General features: G+C 46.6%; 6 non-coding genes across 6 annotated transcripts; all 6 read left to right on the forward strand.

The window, feature by feature from the left end:
• Positions 1-819: 819 nt before the first annotated feature.
• Trnat-agu (transfer RNA threonine (anticodon AGU)) lies at positions 820-893 on the forward strand. The gene has a single exon. It is a non-coding gene; the product is annotated as a tRNA-Thr (tRNA).
• Positions 894-1,002: 109 nt separating this feature from the next.
• Positions 1,003-1,076, forward strand: Trnat-agu (transfer RNA threonine (anticodon AGU)). Its single transcript has one exon. It is a non-coding gene; the product is annotated as a tRNA-Thr (tRNA).
• A 9,713-nt stretch (positions 1,077-10,789) lies between these two features.
• Positions 10,790-10,863, forward strand: Trnat-agu (transfer RNA threonine (anticodon AGU)). Its single transcript has one exon. It is a non-coding gene; the product is annotated as a tRNA-Thr (tRNA).
• A 109-nt stretch (positions 10,864-10,972) lies between these two features.
• On the forward strand, positions 10,973-11,046 carry Trnat-agu (transfer RNA threonine (anticodon AGU)). The gene has a single exon. It is a non-coding gene; the product is annotated as a tRNA-Thr (tRNA).
• A 4,058-nt stretch (positions 11,047-15,104) lies between these two features.
• On the forward strand, positions 15,105-15,178 carry Trnat-agu (transfer RNA threonine (anticodon AGU)). Its single transcript has one exon. It is a non-coding gene; the product is annotated as a tRNA-Thr (tRNA).
• A 4,782-nt stretch (positions 15,179-19,960) lies between these two features.
• On the forward strand, positions 19,961-20,034 carry Trnat-agu (transfer RNA threonine (anticodon AGU)). The gene has a single exon. It is a non-coding gene; the product is annotated as a tRNA-Thr (tRNA).
• The last annotated feature ends 326 nt before the right edge of the window (positions 20,035-20,360 follow it).

Consider the following 20,360-nt stretch of genomic DNA (forward strand, 5'->3'; position numbering starts at 1 on the left):
TTGTCTACCTGTTACAAGTGATGCAGTGTTCGAGGAGCAAAATTCAACAACTTCACCGTGCGTTTGCAACATTGATATGGAAATCAAACTTCGAGGCAATGCGAAGGAACAACTTGTTCAAAGCAATACGTGATGGGGGAGTGGCTTGAACAATTCTGCGGCTGTGTTGCTCCAAGTCGGAGTCCACACTTTTAAATGCAAGTGTTTTTAATCTGATGTCAAGTTAAAATGTATCAAAATAAAAACGGTTAAAAAAGCGCCGTTGCTTAGGTGGTTAAAGCGCCTGTCTAGTAAACAGAAGATCGAGGGTTCGACTCCCTCCGGTGCCTGCCTGTCCCATCTTTTGTGTGATTCTGTTATAGTCAGGTAGATTCTCTTGTCTACACCCTGGTTGGGATCGTTTTTAGCCCCGCGACATCACAGTGCAGTTTGCTTTCCACAGAAAGGCGTTGTGGCTTAGGTGGTTAAAACGCTTGTCTAGTAAACAGGAGATCGAGGGTTCGACTCCATTTGGTGTTTACGTGTCCCATCTTTCGTGCGATTGTGTTATTGTCAGGTAGATTCTCTTGTCTATGCACGCCGTGGCCTCGTTTTTAGCTCCGCGACATCGCATTGCAATTTGCTTTCCACAGAAAGGCGCCGTGGCTTAGGTGGTTTAAAGCGCGTGTCTAGTAAACAGGAGATCGAGGGTTCGACTCCCTGCGGTGCCTACCTGTCCCGTCTTTTGTGTTATTGTCAGGTAGATTCTCTTCTCTACGCACCGCGTGGCCTCGTTTTTCGCTCCGCGACATCGCAATTGCAATTTGCTTTTGCACAAAAGGCGCCGTGGCTTAGGTGGTTAAAGCGCCTGTCTAGTAAACAGGAGATCGAGGGTTCGACTCCCTCCGGTGCCTACTTGTTCCATCTTTTGTGTTTTTGTCAGGTAGATTCTCTTCTCTACGCACCGCGTGGCCTCGTTTTTAGCTCCGCGACATCGCATTGCAATTAGCTTTTTCACAAAAAGGCGCCGTGGCTTAGGTGGTTAAAGCGCCTGTCTAGTAAACAGGAGATCGAGGGTTCGACTCCCTCTGGTGTCTACCTGTCCCGTCTTTCGTGTGATTGTGTTACTGTCAGGTAGATTCTTTTGTCTACGCACCGCGTGGCCTCGTTTTTAGCTCCGCGACATCGCATTGCAATTCGCTTTCCACAGAACGGCGCCGTGGCTTAGGTGGTTAAAGCGCCTGTCTAGTAAAAAGGAGATCGAGGGTCCGACTCCCTCCGGTGCCTACCTGCCCCATCTTTTGTGTTATTGTCAGGTAGATTCTCTTCTCTACGCACCGCGTGGCCTCGTTTTTAGCTCCGCGACATCGCATTGCAATTTGCTTTTCCACAAACCGGCGCCGTGGTTTAGGTGGTTAAAGCGCCTCTCTAGTAAACAGGAGATCGAGGGTTCGACTCCCTCCGGTGCCTACCTGTCCCACCTTTTGTGTGATTGTGTTATAGTCAGGTAGATTCTCTTGTCTGCACCCTGGTTGGGATCGTTTTAAGCTCCCCCACATCGCAGTGCAGTTTGCTTTCCACAGAAAGGCGCTGTGGCTTAGGTGGTTAAAGGTCAGCTCCGGAGGAAACTCACTGCCACGGATTACAACAAAAACTCGCAGGCACAAAGGTTGATGCCTACTGAATGTACTTCCAAAATAGTTTCGGCGAATACCCTGTATTTACTGCGAAATCTGTTTTTGGTTTGCCGTCCGATCGTCCGCTTGAACAGCTGACGTCACGCTCAGCTTTCGCTTTGGCTCCTCTTGGCTTGTTTGCTGGCTCGCAGTTTCGCAATCGCCAGCAATCACAACTCGTCAGGCTGAAAGCGAAATCGAGAGTCGTGTACGTGTGGGCACCTTTCTCCGCGTCTTAATTTGATCATCTTTTTACTCCGGCTAGTCAGTACACACAACCTCATCTAAGTTGTCACTTTGTGAGAGATGCAGCGTGAGTGAATTGTGAGAATGCCGTGCTTCTCGCAGTACGAGCAGGTACGCTACTAAGAAAGATGTTTCGTGCCAGGTTCCCAGTTGATATTGTGCGTGATTGAGTGGTACGAAACCAGTAGTTGAGTGCTCTGAACTTATCAAGGCAACTGTCGTGTGTGCACGAAGCATTTTGCATCAGAATGTTACGAGGTCGTTCACTTGACGGCCGATTTGGACTGTAAAAGTCGCTGGAAAGGGATGCGGCACCTGCCTCGTTCGACGACAACAAAGAGGAGAGGATAGCAACAAAGGACCAAAGTTGCGGGTAAGTGTCCGCACGAACTTGCACTATGGCTTGCACACAATGTAAACATGTGAACGACAAATATGGAACTGCTAAACCCTATAATCCGCGGTTGTATGTAAAACTACGCAGTTTCTCAGAGAAGCTGGTTGAGAAATTACATGAGTTTGGAGAAGTCTGAGCTTGGGCACAGGGAAGACAAAACAGTCACAGCAGCTGAAATCAGCAACAACTTAGGAGTTCCTGTTTTGAGACACTCTGTGTCTGTCTGGACTTCTGTGTGATCACATTCAGCCTTTTCCCAACCATGGAACCACACCATATCCTGCATACATGGTAGCATATTGTTGTTCCTCTTTAAAAGCCGGGCTGTGTCTGTGAGTGCCGTGTATTCAAGTTGTAATGTAAAGTTATTATGTGCCAGAAATTCCATTCTGTCCTTCTATACTAATGAAGTTGACTCCAGGAACTGAGTACATTGACCAGTAAGGGATGACGATCAGCATGCTCGTCACAGATTAGCAGAAATAGGTGAAGTCATGAGAAAGGCTCATCTACCTGTGAATCATCGTTTTGACACATGGCACATTGCAAGAGGGCCACATTTGCTTTGTAGCACACAGTCATAACACATATGTATGCTGTCCATTGGTTGACAACATATTTCCTATTAGAAGGGGTATAGCTGGGGGCAAGCTATGCTGTCAACATTGTTGATCACATTTTGTAGCTCTTAAATATGTAGATGCTTTTTTGCACTTTTCCTAACAATATTAGCCTTAACAGGTATCATTATAATTTCTGCTTCTCCTTTCTCAGGCCCCAGGAAAGAGGTACATACAGCAGCACTGGTGAAGCAACGTCTGGTGCTACAATAATGGTACCACAGTATCGTGAACATGTACATGTGTGCACACATGGACAAGCAATGATAATGGCAACCTGTTTCTGGTAAAATGACTCATGATACTCTGGCATGTCATGGATATTTGGATCATAACGTTGCTTCACATATTCATGAGCATCAAAGTCACCATGCAAGATGTGCACATCAAGACATTGGGAAGCTGCTTTGGCCCCACGAAGGTGATTTACAGTATTTCAAGCTAGCAGCGATTACTAAGCAACTGTCCTGCATTCCTCACTTACAGGAACTGGAACATTCGAAGTGTTGTAGGGGATAGTGGGTGTGCTTCCCCTTCTGAAGGACATCCCGGCATTGTGTGCACTAAAAGTTTCCTTGTCTGAGTGCTGTTACTCGGTCATGTATCAAAGTATGTCATGGTAAGTAGGTCATGTATCATTTCCACCTTATGTGTGTGCCACATATTGTATCTACACAAAAGGAATGCGTGTGAGAAAACTACTGAAACAGAGAATTGCATTGCTTCTTTACTGCACAAGCCTGTTCTGTCTGTTTTAGGAATTCTAATAATGCTAATTTTCATGTCAGATTATGTGCGGGGGCTTTCTGGTGCTCTGCTCGATCTCTGTGGACGATAGCTGTTCATGAGCCCCCGAACAGAAGGAAGAGACTACACAAGGGGGGCTCACTGCAAGAGTTTGAGTGAATGAGTAAACGCTAACAACTATGCAAGGCATTAAATGCAAGTCGATAGCAGAAGGGCTTCAGCGAACATGTACAAACAGTCGCATACCTAGGATTTTTTGTTTTTGGCATTTCATTCGCCATTAATCGGTGGCTTCTGTAGAAGCGTAGGGGATGGGGAAATAAACATAAGATTTTGGAGCACACAGTAAATGGTACTCCATGTTCCTTAGCCATTTTTACTACATGAAGTGCCAGGGAAAAATCAGAGGGGTTGGGACGCTTTCATAGACGTGGTTTGTTACATCATGGGTGCATCATGCATTGCGCTCCATAATGCTGATCAATCTGTTTTTTTTTTTCATGTGTCATACTTCGTGAGATAAAGCTCTCGAACAGATGCCTGACTAACGCACGAATGTCAAGGACCTCAGAAATACAGCCAATTCCACTGATAGCCCTGAGGTCTGTGACGTCAGAGCTGCTTGAGTTTTGCTATTCAAGGTGCCCATTTTCTACGCTCTATTCCAACCTTGGTTTGTAAAACACACATTGGTACGAAGAAGCTTTTATGTTCATGTGGGATGGTGGTGTTGCAACCCCTTTCACTGGTTTGTGGGGAATGACCTGATTCTGCCCCTAAGACTTACCACAGAACACCTGAACTGACACCTGTGTTCTGTCCATCTTGCAGTGTGCTTGTTTACCTGTTGCGAGGGATTATGGGGGGAGTCAGATAGTTTTATGATCTCTGTGTATTCAATAGAATTATGGTCTATTCAGTGTTACGTGTAAAATTACAGTATCTGTGGAATGTGTGGAGATGTGCATTGACTCAAGAAGTAAATCGGCTCCAGAAACCAGCATGCAGATCCAGATGTAATACTGGTGTCTTTCACATATGGAAGCAACTCATCTTCATTTCTTTTCTCTTTTTTTTTCTTTTTTTGTGGTTGATTAATGTGATGGCTCATGGCTGCACTGCACTACTAAACCAGCCGAAAAAAGGTGCAAGATATCCCTGCACTTGCATGGTGTCCTTGTACTGTGCAGTGTATTTTTGTATTCGTTTATTTTTTCCTTCCTTTCTTTTTCTGTTCAGCTCTCATAAGCCACGTATGCCCTCATGTAAGTATCTTGTTCTTGTATCTGGTGCTTGCTCTCTCGACAGTGTAAAATTTCGGCAAATACGTTCATGGCGAATCTACACTAAGGTTGTCATTCAAGCCTAATGCTTACGTACGTAGTACCTGCAGTGTGTATACGATAACATGGCGTGGCCAAACACAACTCGTTCACCCGGTTATAATGCCAAGAAATGCGATTACTGCTCCTGTAACGTCCAACGCCAGGTATTCGAGACTTGGAAAGATATGCGCAAGTGTTGCAGCAGTGGTGAGCCGTAACTATAAGAGAGTGAAGTCTTCAATTAAGCGATGAATTGACTTACTTTATCAAAGACACCTACAATGCGAATAAAAATATCTTTCGTATGTAGGCGTAGCACAGTTCTGTTGACAATATACGTGACGTCCATTGCGTTCTTAGCCAGTCTGCCGCTGGCCGGAACGCGACAGCATAGTTGCACGAATCCTAACTGCACAAGTGGTATCAACAGCTTGTTTTAGCATTGGCAGATCATCCCAAATATTAGAAAAACGATGCGATCAAGAAGCCTACGTCGATCGAGCAGACGCTCCCTGCCACCATCGCCTGTTTACATTCCCGTATGCTCCGTAGAGAGGGAGGGAAGTCTTGAAGAACACTGATATCACTTACGTCGGCGATATAGACCGCGTGAACAGCTGCCGTCATAAAAATGGCGGCCCCCATGTTTGTTTCGAAATGGTTAATTTACGATTATTTAAAATATGGGGCTGTTTTGTGGAAATGAAGGGTGCTTTCAGACACAGTTCGATATGGGCTTCCAGAATATTGTTACAGTTTCAAGAAGTCAAGGTATCTCCGGAGCTGACCTTTAAAGCGCTTGTCTAGTAAACAGCAGATCGAAGGTTCCACTCCCTCTGGTGTCTACCTCTCCCATCTTTCGTGTTATTGTCAGGTAGATTTTTCTTGTCTACGCACGGAGTGGCCTGGTTTTTTGCTTTGCGACATCGCATTGCAATTTGCTTTCTACAGAAAGGCGCCGTGGCTTAGGTGGTTAAAGCGCTTGTCTAGTAAACAGGAGATCATGGGTTCGACTCCCTCTGGTGTATACCTGTCGCATCTTTCGTGCGTTTGAGTTATTGTCAGGTAGATTCTCTTGTCTACACCCTGGTTGGGATCGTTTTTAGCTCCGCGCATCGCATTGCAATTTGCTTTCCACAGAAAGGCGCCGTTACTTAGGTGGTTAAAGCGCTTGTCTAGTACACAGGAGATCGAGGGTTCGACTCCCTCTGGTGCCTACCTGTCCCACCTTTCGTCTTATTGTCAGGTAGATTCTCTTGTCTACGCACGGTGCGGCCTCGTCTTTAGCTCCGCGACATCGCATTGCAATTCGCTTTCCACAGAAAGGCGCCGTGGCTTAGGTGGTTAAAGCGCCTGTCTAGTAAACAGGAGGTCGAGGGTTCGACTCCCTGCGGTTACTACCTGTCCGGTATTTTATTGTCAGGTAGATTCTCCTCTCTACGCACGGCGTGGCCTGGTTTTTAGCTCCGCGACATCGCATTTCAATTTGCTTTCCACAGAAAGGTCTTAGGTGTTTAAAGCGCTTGTCGAGTAAACAGGAGATCTAGGGTTCGACTCCCTCTGGTGTCTACCTGTCCCATCTTTCGTGTGATTGTGTTATTGTCAGGTAGATTCTCTTGTCTACGCACGACGTGGCCTCGTTTTTAGCTCCGCGACATCGCATTGCAATTTGCTTTCCACAGACAGGCGCCGTGGCTGGTGGAAAAAAAAAAAAAAAAAGCGCCGTGGCTTAGGCGGTTAAAGCGCCTGTCTAGTAAACACGAGGTCGATGGTTCGACTCCCTCCGGTGCCTACCCGAACCATCTTTCGTGTTATTGTCAGGTAGATTCTCTTCTCTACGCACCGCGTGGCCTCGTTTTTAGCTCCGCGACATCGCATTGCAATTTGCTTTTTCACAAAAAGGCGCCGTGGCTTAGGTCAGTGGCCAAAGACGTGTAGAGAATGAAAACGTAGCCAGAGATCACACTGCGGACTAACGTCCACACCGAAAAGACTTAAGCAAGACATAACCAATAAGTTCGCTACCTTGAAGTCACAGCAAATCGCTGCGTCGTGCCTGGATGACATAGCATTTGGAACTACTTAGGGGTGACAAGATGCCCTGTCAGACGCCCAACAGAAAGTAACAGATAAGTAACGTACCCTTCTTCTCTGAAAGACAAACAAATATCTATCAATGGGGGAAAAAGCAATCACAGTAGCTACAATCAACGTCAGAGGACTAGGTTCTCGAAGAAAACAGTATCACTTGAAGCGGTATCTGGAGGATTATCCTGACATCGATGTAATAGCTGTACAAGAAACAAAAATAAGCTCAGAAGAGGATACTGCCACACGAATATCAAATGTTTTTGAAAAGGAATTCGATGTAGTTGTAAGCCACGCTGTTGGGCGTTCACGAGGAACACTGCTTTGTTTGAAGAGAAGGCAACACATGATACCGTTTGAATATTGGACTGATAATCAAGGGAGGATAGCAAGGTTAGATGTCATTGTTGATGAAGAGATGTGGCGGTTTGTCAGTGTTTACGCCCCCAACGACGTGCAAGATAGAGTGAATTTTTTCGAGTCCTTGGCCAATGTCGCCGAGAAATGTGGTAACACAGTACTGCTTGGCGACTTCAACCTGCACTTTGAACGATGCCGATAGAAGCAATTTCAAATATTCAACAGATGCAAGTAAAGTAACGCTACAATCAATATTAACGAACAACAGCATGATAGATGCCTTCGAGGTGGGCAAAAGGAAACAGCTTGTGTTTACACATTTCCAAAAGAATGCACATGCAAGATTGGATCGTGTCTACGTAACAACATCAAGCTCCAAGTCGGTTATACACTACAGTGTACACGCAGCATATTTTAGTGACCACTGTATGGTGAAAGTGGCCCTTGGGCAGTATAATTCTCAAACTACGAAAAAACGAGGCTGGTCACAGTGGAAGCTGAACATAAAGTTGCTAGAGGACCATAAATTTATTGGATCTGTGAAAGATGAGATAGCTGAGCTTATATCAAGCAACGAAGATTGGATCCCTTCATGGGAGCAATTTAAACAGCAAGTGCGGTTTATCGCTATAGAAAGGAGCAGCGTGCTGGCTTACGAGAAGAAATGCAGAGAGGAAGGCCTGAAGAAAAGGCTGAACTCTGTCATGAAACTAGAATCGCAAAATCCTGGAAGCTTCGAAGAGGAAATGAAGGATACGAAGTATGAGCTCGAACTTATAAATTGTACGATGTATGAGGGGGCAAGAGTCAGGTGCAGGTCTCAGAAGTATTTGCCAGACGAAGTTCCCAGCAAGAGGTACTTTCTGCAAGAAAAGGAATACGGGAAACGAAAAGTGATAGAACAGATCCAACATGAAGGGGTGATAATTAATAAAGAATCGGATATACTCAAGTGCTTCGAACACTACTTTGAAGACCTCATAGGCAAAGAAAGAAAGTCAGACGTTGATGCTGGGAATGAAACGAAGCAGTGGAACCTGTCCCGCTTGACAGATGAGGAGCAGCAGGCATTAGATATGCCCCTTCATTTGGGAGAAGTCCAAGATGCAATAAAGTCTCTCGCACGAAATACAACGCCTGGGCCAGATGGCTTGGGAGGAGAATTCTACCAAACCTTTGCGGATTTTCTCTCGCCAGTGTTACTACAAGTATTCCGAGAATCTGAGACACGGGGGTTGCTGCCGCGAACTTTTCGACGTTCACGTACGGTACTGATACCTAAGAAAATTGCCGAAGAGAGTGTGCCCGGTGTCAAGGACTACAGACCTATATCACTGTGCAATACGGATTACGAACTATACTCTAAAATACTTGCAGCTCGACTGCAGAAAGTGATTCCCAATCTCGTTGGAGACCATCAGTCGTGTGCTATAAAGGGCAGAAGTATCCAAATGAACATACACGTGCTGCGCACGCTAATGGACATATGTACACAAGAAGGCGACCAGGCAGCAGTGCTCCAAGCCGACCTGATGAAAGCGTTTGACAGAGTCCGCCATGATTTCTTATTTTCTGTACTGCATCAGATGAACATCGATCAAGCTTTCTCGGAACGTGTGCGACTTTGCTACAGAGAAGTAACAACAAGAATCCTTATCAACAGTACGTGCACATCAGAAATTCCTCTTCGTTCTTCTGTTCGCCAAGGATGCCTGTTGTCCCCTCTCTTGTTTGACCTGTACATCGAACCGTTATGCCGAAAGATCATCAACAATAAGAACATTAGAGGTTATCGACTTGGAAGTAGTGAAGTCAAGGTGTTGGCATATGCGGATGATATCACATTTGTCGTTGCTGACAAGAAGAGCGTTACCGGCGTCCTCAAAGAAATTGATGAATGTTGCAAGCATTCAGGAGCAAGCCTTAACAAAGAAAAGTCTGTTGGGATATGGGCGGGGCAGTGGGGGACGACGCCGGCGAAGTTTCAAGGGATTGAGTGGCAATGTGCACCAAGTGTATACCTAGGAGTCCCGTTACAGGAAAGTAAAAATACCAATAGGATGTGGCTGGAACTGTGCAGCAAAGTACGAACTCATGCCAACATCCTGAAAGGAAGGGAACTGTGTAACGTCTTCCTTGAAGCTGATGTACTGTCTGCAAGTGCTGCAGTGTGCAAGGACAAAGATTCAAAAATTCCACCGCGTTTTCGCTACGTTCACGTGGATGTCGAACTTTGAAGCAATGCGCAGGGACAATCTTTTCAGACCGGTGTGCAGTGGTGGGGTGGGACTACAACATCTGTTCGTGATGCAGCTCGTTATGAGGCTTTTCTTTTTCCGTAACTCTACGCACCCTGTGTTAAAATGTATGCTGCAAAGTATTGGGCAAGTGTACCTCCCAGAACTAGTAGTGGCAACAGTGGATCGTACATTCAAGCTGTCAGGTTTTTACACTGAAGTACTGTTATGCATGCGTTTCTTGCTGGTAAGGTTTTCGCGGGACTACTTCTTTAGTGTGTCAAAAGCGAGACTGAAAAGTGGTCTTATAGATTCGCTTTTCCCAATACCTCTTTACAGAGAGATTCCCAGTAGCTGGGCAGGATCAGACATCCTAAACAGAGTGAAGAAAATGTGTATCAAGCCACGGATTAAGACGTTTTTCTTTAAAGTGCATACAAATACCTCACCAGTGAAAACATGGTTAGCGGATAAAGGTATATTCGCATCGTGGTCCACCAACTGCCGATATTGTAATGAGCCTGAGACCAGTGAACATGTATTCATACATTGTACTGAAGCACAGTTTATGTGGGACGACTTGAGCCGGATGACTAACAAAAGGATACGATTGAACCCTCACACTATGAGATATCTGCCCCTAGTGGAAAAAAAACGGTCCCGCGTATGACACCTTGTGTATCCTAGCAATGTTTAGTCTATGGAAAGTTATAGTCACTGGCAGAAATGAAGAGCCAAGGAGACCACCAATGGAGTACTTGGCCGACGAACTGTTACAAATGAGGCGCTTTGCAGAGTACAGAGGACATGTGCCAGGTTGGCTTAAGAAATTCTGTTGTTGTGTGACTCCAGGCCGGAGCACACTTTTTAATGATATGCAATTTTAATGTAATTACTGTGGTGGTGTGATGTGCACATAGTAATAAAAAAAAGCGCCGTGGCTTAGGTGTTTAAAGCGCCTGTCTAGTAAACAGGAGATCGAGGGTTCGACTCCCTCCTGTGCCTACCTGTCTTATCTTTTGTGTTATAGTCAGGTAGATTCTCTTCTCTACGCACCGCGTGGCCTCGTTTTTAGCTCCGCGACATCGCATTGCAATTTGCTTTTTCACGAAAAGGCGCCGTGGCTTAGGTGGTTAAAGCGCCTGTCTAGTAAACAGGAGATCGAGGGTTCGACTCCCTCCGGTGCCTACCTGTCCCATCTTTTGTGTTACAGTCAGGTAGATTCTCTTCTCTACGCACCGCGTGGCCTCGTTTTTAGCTCCGCGACATCGCATTGCAATTTGCTTTTTCACGAAAAGGCGCCGTGGCTTAGGTGGTTGAAGCGCCTGTCTAGTAAACAGGAGATCGAGGGTTCGACTCCCTCCGGTGCCTACCTGTCCCATCTTTTGTGTTATAGTCAGGTAGATTCTCTTCTCTACGCACCGCGTGGCCTCGTTTTTAGCTCCGCGACATCGCATTGCAATTTGCTTTTTCACGAAAAGGCGCCCTGGCTTAGGTGGTTAAAGCGCCTGTCTAGTAAACAGGAGATCGACGGTTCGACTCCCTCCGGTGCCTACCTGTACCATCTTTTGTGTTATAGTCAGGTGGATTCTCTTCTCTGCGCACCGCGTGGCCTCGTTTTTAGCTCCGCGACATCGCATTGCAATTTGCTTTTTCACAAAAAAGCGCCGTGGCTTAGGTGGTTAAAGCGCCTGTCTAGTAAACAGGAGATCGACGGTTCGACTCCCTCCGGTGCCTACCTCTACCACCCAGTCAACACAACATTGCAAATTCAACGCTGAAAACACGTTCAAAATCAACCATGTGAATGCAGGGTCGACGTTAACAATTAACGTTGATTCAACTTGGCTGATGTCACAGCCAGAAACGGGTTAAATTAACAGCGAGCAGAACGCATATTCCACATAACTGAAACGTAGTTTACGCGTGAATTCAACGTATACCAATGTTGAAAAAGTGGAATAATCAACAGCAAACTGACAACATATAATTAACATGCGATGAAAATGCAAATTACACGTAACTACATTTTTAATTATTATTGAATACATGTTATTTCTCGATGCTTTTATTTCACAAATAGGCATAATGTCCTGATAATAGTCGTAAATAATGACACAAGAATATGCTTGTCGTAAGGTTTTATTCTCCTCACATTTGATTAGCACAGCTACATTTTTCCATACTCTCTCTTGTGAACAATAAAGGCAGTTAACTGACCGTTCTAATTGTTGAAATGCACTAGAACCTCGCGGGAAGCCACGTCGTTTCGGCATCCAGGCTGTCTTCTTTCTTTGCGACTACGCCTGCGTAAAAGTGAACACAAACAAAGCAAAAGATCAATTCGAACAGCTAAGAGAAAACTTACGTTACATCTGTGTACAGGCTCGCCCTTTGCTCAACAGCTGCCTTTCTTTCACGCATCGCTCTCTGTCCTGAAATACAAGTGATGATAATTATCACACGAATTTGAAACGGCCAACAACGCTGAAAAACAATTCGGGAGCCCACCATGTAATAGTGACCCCATTTGCACACTCTACAAATGTAAACACAATTATGAACTCAAATCCGTCGTCGACATACCTGCGCTTTCTACGAATCACTCATAAACCGCACACACTGGACTTGCTAGCGGCGGCGATAATCTCTGAGCCAGCTTCCTGGTAGTAGAGAGCCCGTTGTAACCGTCATAACCGATTCGTATATCCCAGCAGTGAAACCTGTGCTTACCGACATCACAGTCACCAGCACAACCCGGTTCGAAACCAAAACAAGCCACGAAACAAAGAAGAAGGAGCTGCAAACGCGAAATAAACTTGAAACGCCAGCATCAGTTAATGGCGATTACGATCTGAGGAGAATGGCGTCTGGTGCGGCTTCCCCGATTCTCGCTTTGAAAGGAACTGACTTGAATTGGATCCTGGATGGGATTGGATTGGATAATGCAGTTGCTTTACGTATGATAAACCTACGTGATTTCTACGTGTGCACTTTGCATGTGAAATCCTGAAGTTAAACTTGTGCAAAAACAACGTTGTTCGTTGTACGTTTTCGGTTACGATAAATTCCATCGTAAGTATCAACGCTGTCATAACGTGCTCCATTCAACTGCTGGTATATGAGTGTTGAATCAACGTTGAATTCCTGCATTACAATTCGCACGTTGAAATTTTACGTAAAATCTGCGTGAAATTGATGTTCTCAATTCACGTTTCACATTGTTCAACGATATTCAACGTGGATTTTACATTCTGTCAACCATGTGTGTTGACTGGGCATCTTTTGTGTTATAGTCAGGTAGATTCTCTTCTCTACGCACCGCGTGGCCTCGTTTTTAGCTCCGCGACATCGCATTGCAATTTGCTTTTTCACAAAAAAGCGCCGTGGCTTAGACATGCGCAATCAGGAACAGGACCATACAAACAAACATCCATGTTGTCCGCTCAGTTCTAGACTGGTGTCGACTTGAAGGAAGTCATGTAGCCCTGCTGCAAGTGGACCTCTCTAAGGCTTTTGATCGGGTGTGTCACGATTATTTGTTTTCGCTCTTGCATTACGTCAACATGGGAGACAAGTTCGTAAGCAGAATCAAGTTGTGCTATGAACAGGTTGCAAGGAGCCTGGTAATTAACGGCACTCTTACCGCGCCAGTGCCCCTTCGAGCTTCAGTACGACAAGGCTGTCCCATGTCGTCCCTACTATTTGATCTATACCTTGAGCCGTTATGCCAGCGTATCATCTCTCGTGATGACATACGTGGTTTCGAGCTTCGCGATGCTGTGGTGAAGGTCGTGGCGTACGCGGATGACCTTGCGTTTCTCGTGACAGACAATCCAAGTGTCGTCAAAGTTATTCACGAACTTCATGTGTTTGGTCAAGTCTCTGGGGCACGTCTAAACAATGACAAATCTCTGGGGATATGGTGCGGTCAATGGGGAACAGCCCCGGAATTCTTTTGTGGCGTTCAGTGGCAAACCCGTGGTCCTTGCTACCTTGGGGTCCCGTTAGACAAAAGTTGTAACACGACCTCCTTGTGGTTGGAGCGATTACAAAACATTAGGACACATGCTTCGACCTGGAAAAAACAAGATCTCTCAATGTTTCAACGAGCTTCTGTGTGCAATGTTTTTCTGGCCGCTAAGCTGATTTACCTCTTGCAAGTCCTGCAATGCTCCCGCAAAATTATACATCGTTGTCATCGCATATTTGCCACCACAATATGGTGTTCAACGTTCGAAAGGATGCGAAGACAAAACCTGTTCAAGAAAGTCAAGGACGGCGGACTAGGCTTACAGCATCTCTACATCAAGCAACTCGTCATGAGACTGTTTTTTTATAGGCAGAGTTCACACCCGATTCTGGAAACCATCAAGCGGGCCCTTGCGTACAACTACAATCCCGATATATATGTTGGGTTTCACGAAGAAAGTCTACGCTTAAGCGGGTTCTACAAAGAGGTTGTCGGGAGCCTAAACTTCTTGAAGGCTAGATTCAGCTTAGAGTACCTCTTTTCTGTCGCCAAGAAAACGTTGGTAGCTCATCTTCTCGATGTACTCTTTCCTGTGCCCATCTACCGTCAAATCCCCTCCGGATGGCACGGCACGGATGTATTGTGCAGAGTCAGGAAGATGCCGGTCAAGCCCAACATGAAGTCATTTTTCTTTAAATTACACACGTCCACACTGCCCGTGAAAGCTTGGCATCAACAGAAGGGATTCTATGTTCCGTGGTCCGGGAATTGCAGATTTTGCAACACGCCCGTGACTGTCGATCACCTTTTTCTGGACTGCACAGAAGCTTTATTCTTTTGGGATGACTTACAGTTCAAAGTCCTTAAGCGCCGTCTTTCGCTTAATCCTCACACTATCCGCTTCCTCCCATTACGCCCCGGTGAAAATGTGAGATACGATATCGTTCTGCTTGTTGCCATGTACTGTTTGTGGAAGCTTCGTATGGCCGATAGGAACGAAGAGCCCTTGTGTCCTCCTATGAAATATTTCAAAGCCGAACTACTGCAGGTAAAGTTAGCTTGTACTCAGCTCTTAGAAGTGCCTTATTGGTTAGATACAGTCTGCGAAAGGCTGAATGTTTTGTAGAAATTGTGTTATTAACGTGTCCGGTATAGAGGAGAAACATCGTATTCTCTCTCTGTGATTTTGTCGTATTGTGTATGGTATTGTGAGGTATTGAGTCGACGTGAGTCAGAGTAGTAAGCTCTGAAAAATATAGGTGAAAAAAAAAAAAGCGCCGTGGCTTAGGTGGTTAAAGCGCCTGTCTAGTAAACAGGAGATCGACGGTTCGACTCCCTCCGGTGCCTACCTGTACCACCTTTTGTGTTATAGTCAGGTAGATTCTCTTCTCTACGCATCGCGTGGCCTCGTTTTTAGCTCCGCGACATCGCATTGCAATTTGCTTTTTCACAAAAAGGCGCCGTGGCTTAGGTGGTTAAAGCGCCTGTCTAGTAAACAGGAGATCGACGGTTCGACTCCCTCCGGTGCCTACCTGTACCACCTTTTGTGTTATAGTCAGGTAGATTCTCTTCTCTACGCATCGCGTGGCCTCGTTTTTAGCTCCGCGACATCGCATTGCAATTTGCTTTTTCACAAAAAAGCGCCGTGGCTTAGGTGGTTAAAGCGCCTGTCTAGTAAACAGGAGATCGACGGTTCGACTCCCTCCGGTGCCTACCTGTACCATCTTTTGTGTTATAGTCAGGTAGATTCTCTTCTCTACGCACCGCGTGGCCTCGTTTTTAGCTCCGCGACATCGCATTGCAATTTGCTTTTTCACAAAAAAGCGCCGTATCTTAGGTGGTTAAAGCGCCTGAACTTTGCCGGTGAAAACTTGGCTGCTCCGTAAAGGCTTCTTTGTGCCATGGGGAAGCCGCTGTGGCATATGCTTCGCGGAAGATGAAGATTTGTTTCATGTCTTCTTAGGCTGCAGGGCAGCAGTGCAATTTTGGGGCCACCTCAGCATGGTTCTTGGCATCCCTGGCGAGCTCACCTGGACCCGCATCACCTTCCTCGATATGACAGGGGAGGATGCTTACGCTTGGGATATTTTAGTTATTCTAGGACTGCATGCTTTGTGGATACACAAGACGGATGTTGTGAATGGAAGAGTACCTCCTGAAATTCCCCTCGTCGTGCTCGCAGCAAAGCTCGACTGGTGCGTCAGCGTCGTAAAGGAGCGCTGCGGAAGAGACACTGACCTACAAACCAAGGTGCAGAACACAAGGAATAGACTGAAGGCCACTCTACCAAGAGAGCTGAAAAAGTTCGTGGCGATGATCGGAGATCGCTGAGGCCCTTCGGATAGCCCTCAACACAACGTAAGAGTAAACTGAACGAGTGTCACAGGTCTTCGGTTGTTTTTTAATCGTAGGCGCCGAAGTGAAGGTGTCAACAATGTTTTGTATATAGACATTTGAAGATTTTAATAATAATAAAAAAAAAAGGTGGTTAAAGCGCCTGTCTAGTAAACAGGAGATCGACGGTTCGACTCCCTCCGGTGCCTACCTGTACCATCTTTTGTGTTATAGTCAGGTAGATTCTCTTCTCTACGCACCGCGTGGCCTCGTTTTTAGCTCCGCGACATCGCATTGCAATTTGCTTTTTCACGAAAAAGCGCCGTGGCTTAGGTGGTTAAAGCGCCTGTCTAGTAAACAGGAGATCGACGGTTCGACTCCCTCCGGTGCCTACCTGTACCATCTTTTGTGTTATAGTCAGGTAGATTCTCTTCTCTACGCACCGCGTGGCCTCGTTTTTAGCTCCGCCACATCGCATTGCAATTTGCTTTTTCACAAAAAAGCGCCGTGGCTTAGGTGGTTAAAGCGCCTGTCTAGTAAACAGGAGATCGACGGTTCGACTCCCTCCGGTGCCTACCTGTACCATCTTTTGTGTTATAGTCAGGTAGATTCTCTTCTCTACGCACCGCGTGGCCTCGTTTTTAGCTCCGCCACATCGCATTGCAATTTGCTTTTTCACAAAAAAGCGCCGTGGCTTAGGTGGTTAAAGCGCCTGTCTAGTAAACAGGAGATCGACGGTTCGACTCCCTCCGGTGCCTACCTGTACCATCTTTTGTGTTATAGTCAGGTAGATTCTCTTCTCTACGCACCGCGTGGCCTCGTTTTTAGCTCCGCCACATCGCATTGCAATTTGCTTTTTCACAAAAAAGCGCCGTGGCTTAGGTGGTTAAAGCGCCTGTCTAGTAAACAGGAGATCGACGGTTCGACTCCCTCCGGTGCCTACCTGTACCATCTTTTGTGTTATAGTCAGGTAGATTCTCTTCTCTACGCACCGCGTGGCCTCGTTTTTAGCTCCGCCACATCGCATTGCAATTTGCTTTTTCACAAAAAAGCGCCGTGGCTTAGGTGGTTAAAGCGCCTGTCTAGTAAACAGGAGATCGACGGTTCGACTCCCTCCGGTGCCTACCTGTACCATCTTTTGTGTTATAGTCAGGTAGATTCTCTTCTCTACGCACCGCGTGGCCTCGTTTTTAGCTCCGCCACATCGCATTGCAATTTGCTTTTTCACAAAAAAGCGCCGTGGCTTAGGTGGTTAAAGCGCCTGTCTAGTAAACAGGAGATCGACGGTTCGACTCCCTCCGGTGCCTACCTGTACCATCTTTTGTGTTATAGTCAGGTAGATTCTCTTCTCTACGCACCGCGTGGCCTCGTTTTTAGCTCCGCCACATCGCATTGCAATTTGCTTTTTCACAAAAAAGCGCCGTGGCTTAGGTGGTTAAAGCGCCTGTCTAGTAAACAGGAGATCGACGGTTCGACTCCCTCCGGTGCCTACCTGTACCATCTTTTGTGTTATAGTCAGGTAGATTCTCTTCTCTACGCACCGCGTGGCCTCGTTTTTAGCTCCGCCACATCGCATTGCAATTTGCTTTTTCACAAAAAAGCGCCGTGGCTTAGGTGGTTAAAGCGCCTGTCTAGTAAACAGGAGATCGACGGTTCGACTCCCTCCGGTGCCTACCTGTACCATCTTTTGTGTTATAGTCAGGTAGATTCTCTTCTCTACGCACCGCGTGGCCTCGTTTTTAGCTCCGCCACATCGCATTGCAATTTGCTTTTTCACAAAAAAGCGCCGTGGCTTAGGTGGTTAAAGCGCCTGTCTAGTAAACAGGAGATCGACGGTTCGACTCCCTCCGGTGCCTACCTGTACCATCTTTTGTGTTATAGTCAGGTAGATTCTCTTCTCTACGCACCGCGTGGCCTCGTTTTTAGCTCCGCCACATCGCATTGCAATTTGCTTTTTCACAAAAAAGCGCCGTGGCTTAGGTGGTTAAAGCGCCTGTCTAGTAAACAGGAGATCGACGGTTCGACTCCCTCCGGTGCCTACCTGTACCATCTTTTGTGTTATAGTCAGGTAGATTCTCTTCTCTACGCACCGCGTGGCCTCGTTTTTAGCTCCGCCACATCGCATTGCAATTTGCTTTTTCACAAAAAAGCGCCGTGGCTTAGGTGGTTAAAGCGCCTGTCTAGTAAACAGGAGATCGACGGTTCGACTCCCTCCGGTGCCTACCTGTACCATCTTTTGTGTTATAGTCAGGTAGATTCTCTTCTCTACGCACCGCGTGGCCTCGTTTTTAGCTCCGCGACATCGCATTGCAATTTGCTTTTTCACGAAAAAGCGCCGTGGCTTAGGTGGTTAAAGCGCCTGTCTAGTAAACAGGAGATCGACGGTTCGACTCCCTCCGGTGCCTACCTGTACCATCTTTTGTGTTATAGTCAGGTAGATTCTCTTCTCTACGCACCGCGTGGCCTCGTTTTTAGCTCCGCCACATCGCATTGCAATTTGCTTTTTCACAAAAAAGCGCCGTGGCTTAGGTGGTTAAAGCGCCTGTCTAGTAAACAGGAGATCGACGGTTCGACTCCCTCCGGTGCCTACCTGTACCATCTTTTGTGTTATAGTCAGGTAGATTCTCTTCTCTACGCACCGCGTGGCCTCGTTTTTAGCTCCGCCACATCGCATTGCAATTTGCTTTTTCACAAGAAAGCGCCGTGGCTTAGGTGGTTAAAGCGCCTGTCTAGTAAACAGGAGATCGACGGTTCGACTCCCTCCGGTGCCTACCTGTACCATCTTTTGTGTTATAGTCAGGTAGATTCTCTTCTCTACGCACCGCGTGGCCTCGTTTTTAGCCGCGCCACATCGCATTGCAATTTGCTTTTTCACAAAAAAGCGCCGTGGCTTAGGTGGTTAAAGCGCCTGTCTAGTAAACAGGAGATCGACGGTTCGACTCCCTCCGGTGCCTACCTGTACCATCTTTTGTGTTATAGTCAGGTAGATTCTCTTCTCTACGCACCGCGTGGCCTCGTTTTTAGCTCCGCCACATCGCATTGCAATTTGCTTTTTCACAAGAAAGCGCCGTGGCTTAGGTGGTTAAAGCGCCTGTCTAGTAAACAGGAGATCGACGGTTCGACTCCCTCCGGTGCCTACCTGTACCATCTTTTGTGTTATAGTCAGGTAGATTCTCTTCTCTACGCACCGCGTGGCCTCGTTTTTAGCTCCGCCACATCGCATTGCAATTTGCTTTTTCACAAAAAAGCGCCGTGGCTTAGGTGGTTAAAGCGCCTGTCTAGTAAACAGGAGATCGACGGTTCGACTCCCTCCGGTGCCTACCTGTACCATCTTTTGTGTTATAGTCAGGTAGATTCTCTTCTCTACGCACCGCGTGGCCTCGTTTTTAGCTCCGCCACATCGCATTGCAATTTGCTTTTTCACAAGAAAGCGCCGTGGCTTAGGTGGTTAAAGCGCCTGTCTAGTAAACAGGAGATCGACGGTTCGACTCCCTCCGGTGCCTACCTGTACCATCTTTTGTGTTATAGTCAGGTAGATTCTCTTCTCTACGCACCGCGTGGCCTCGTTTTTAGCCGCGCCACATCGCATTGCAATTTGCTTTTTCACAAAAAAGCGCCGTGGCTTAGGTGGTTAAAGCGCCTGTCTAGTAAACAGGAGATCGACGGTTCGACTCCCTCCGGTGCCTACCTGTACCATCTTTTGTGTTATAGTCAGGTAGATTCTCTTCTCTACGCACCGCGTGGCCTCGTTTTTAGCTCCGCCACATCGCATTGCAATTTGCTTTTTCACAAGAAAGCGCCGTGGCTTAGGTGGTTAAAGCGCCTGTCTAGTAAACAGGAGATCGACGGTTCGACTCCCTCCGGTGCCTACCTGTACCATCTTTTGTGTTATAGTCAGGTAGATTCTCTTCTCTACGCACCGCGTGGCCTCGTTTTTAGCTCCGCGACATCGCATTGCAATTTGCTTTTTCACGAAAAGGCGCCGTGGCTTAGGTGGTTAAAGCGCCTGTCTAGTAAACTGGAGATCGAGGGTTCGACTCCCTGCGGTGCCTACCTGTCCCATTTTGGTGTTATTGTCAGGTAGATTCTCTTCACTACGCACGGCATGGCCTCGTTTTTAGCCCCGCGACATCGCATTGCAATTTGCTTTTTCACGAAAAGGCGCCGTGGCTTAGGTGGTTAAAGCGCCTGTCTAGTAAACAGGAGATCGACGGTTCGACTCCCTGCGGTTCCTACCTGTCCAATCTTTTGTGTTATTGTCAGTTAGATTCTCTTCTCTACGCACGCCATGGCCTCGTTTTTAGCTCCGCGACATCGCATTGCAATTTGCTTTTTCACGAAAAGGCGCCGTGGCTTAGGTCATTCTTGCTTCCGGTTT

This window comes from Ornithodoros turicata, chromosome 3 (genome assembly GCF_037126465.1).
Source record: "Ornithodoros turicata isolate Travis chromosome 3, ASM3712646v1, whole genome shotgun sequence".
Classification (NCBI taxonomy): domain Eukaryota; kingdom Metazoa; phylum Arthropoda; class Arachnida; order Ixodida; family Argasidae; genus Ornithodoros; species Ornithodoros turicata.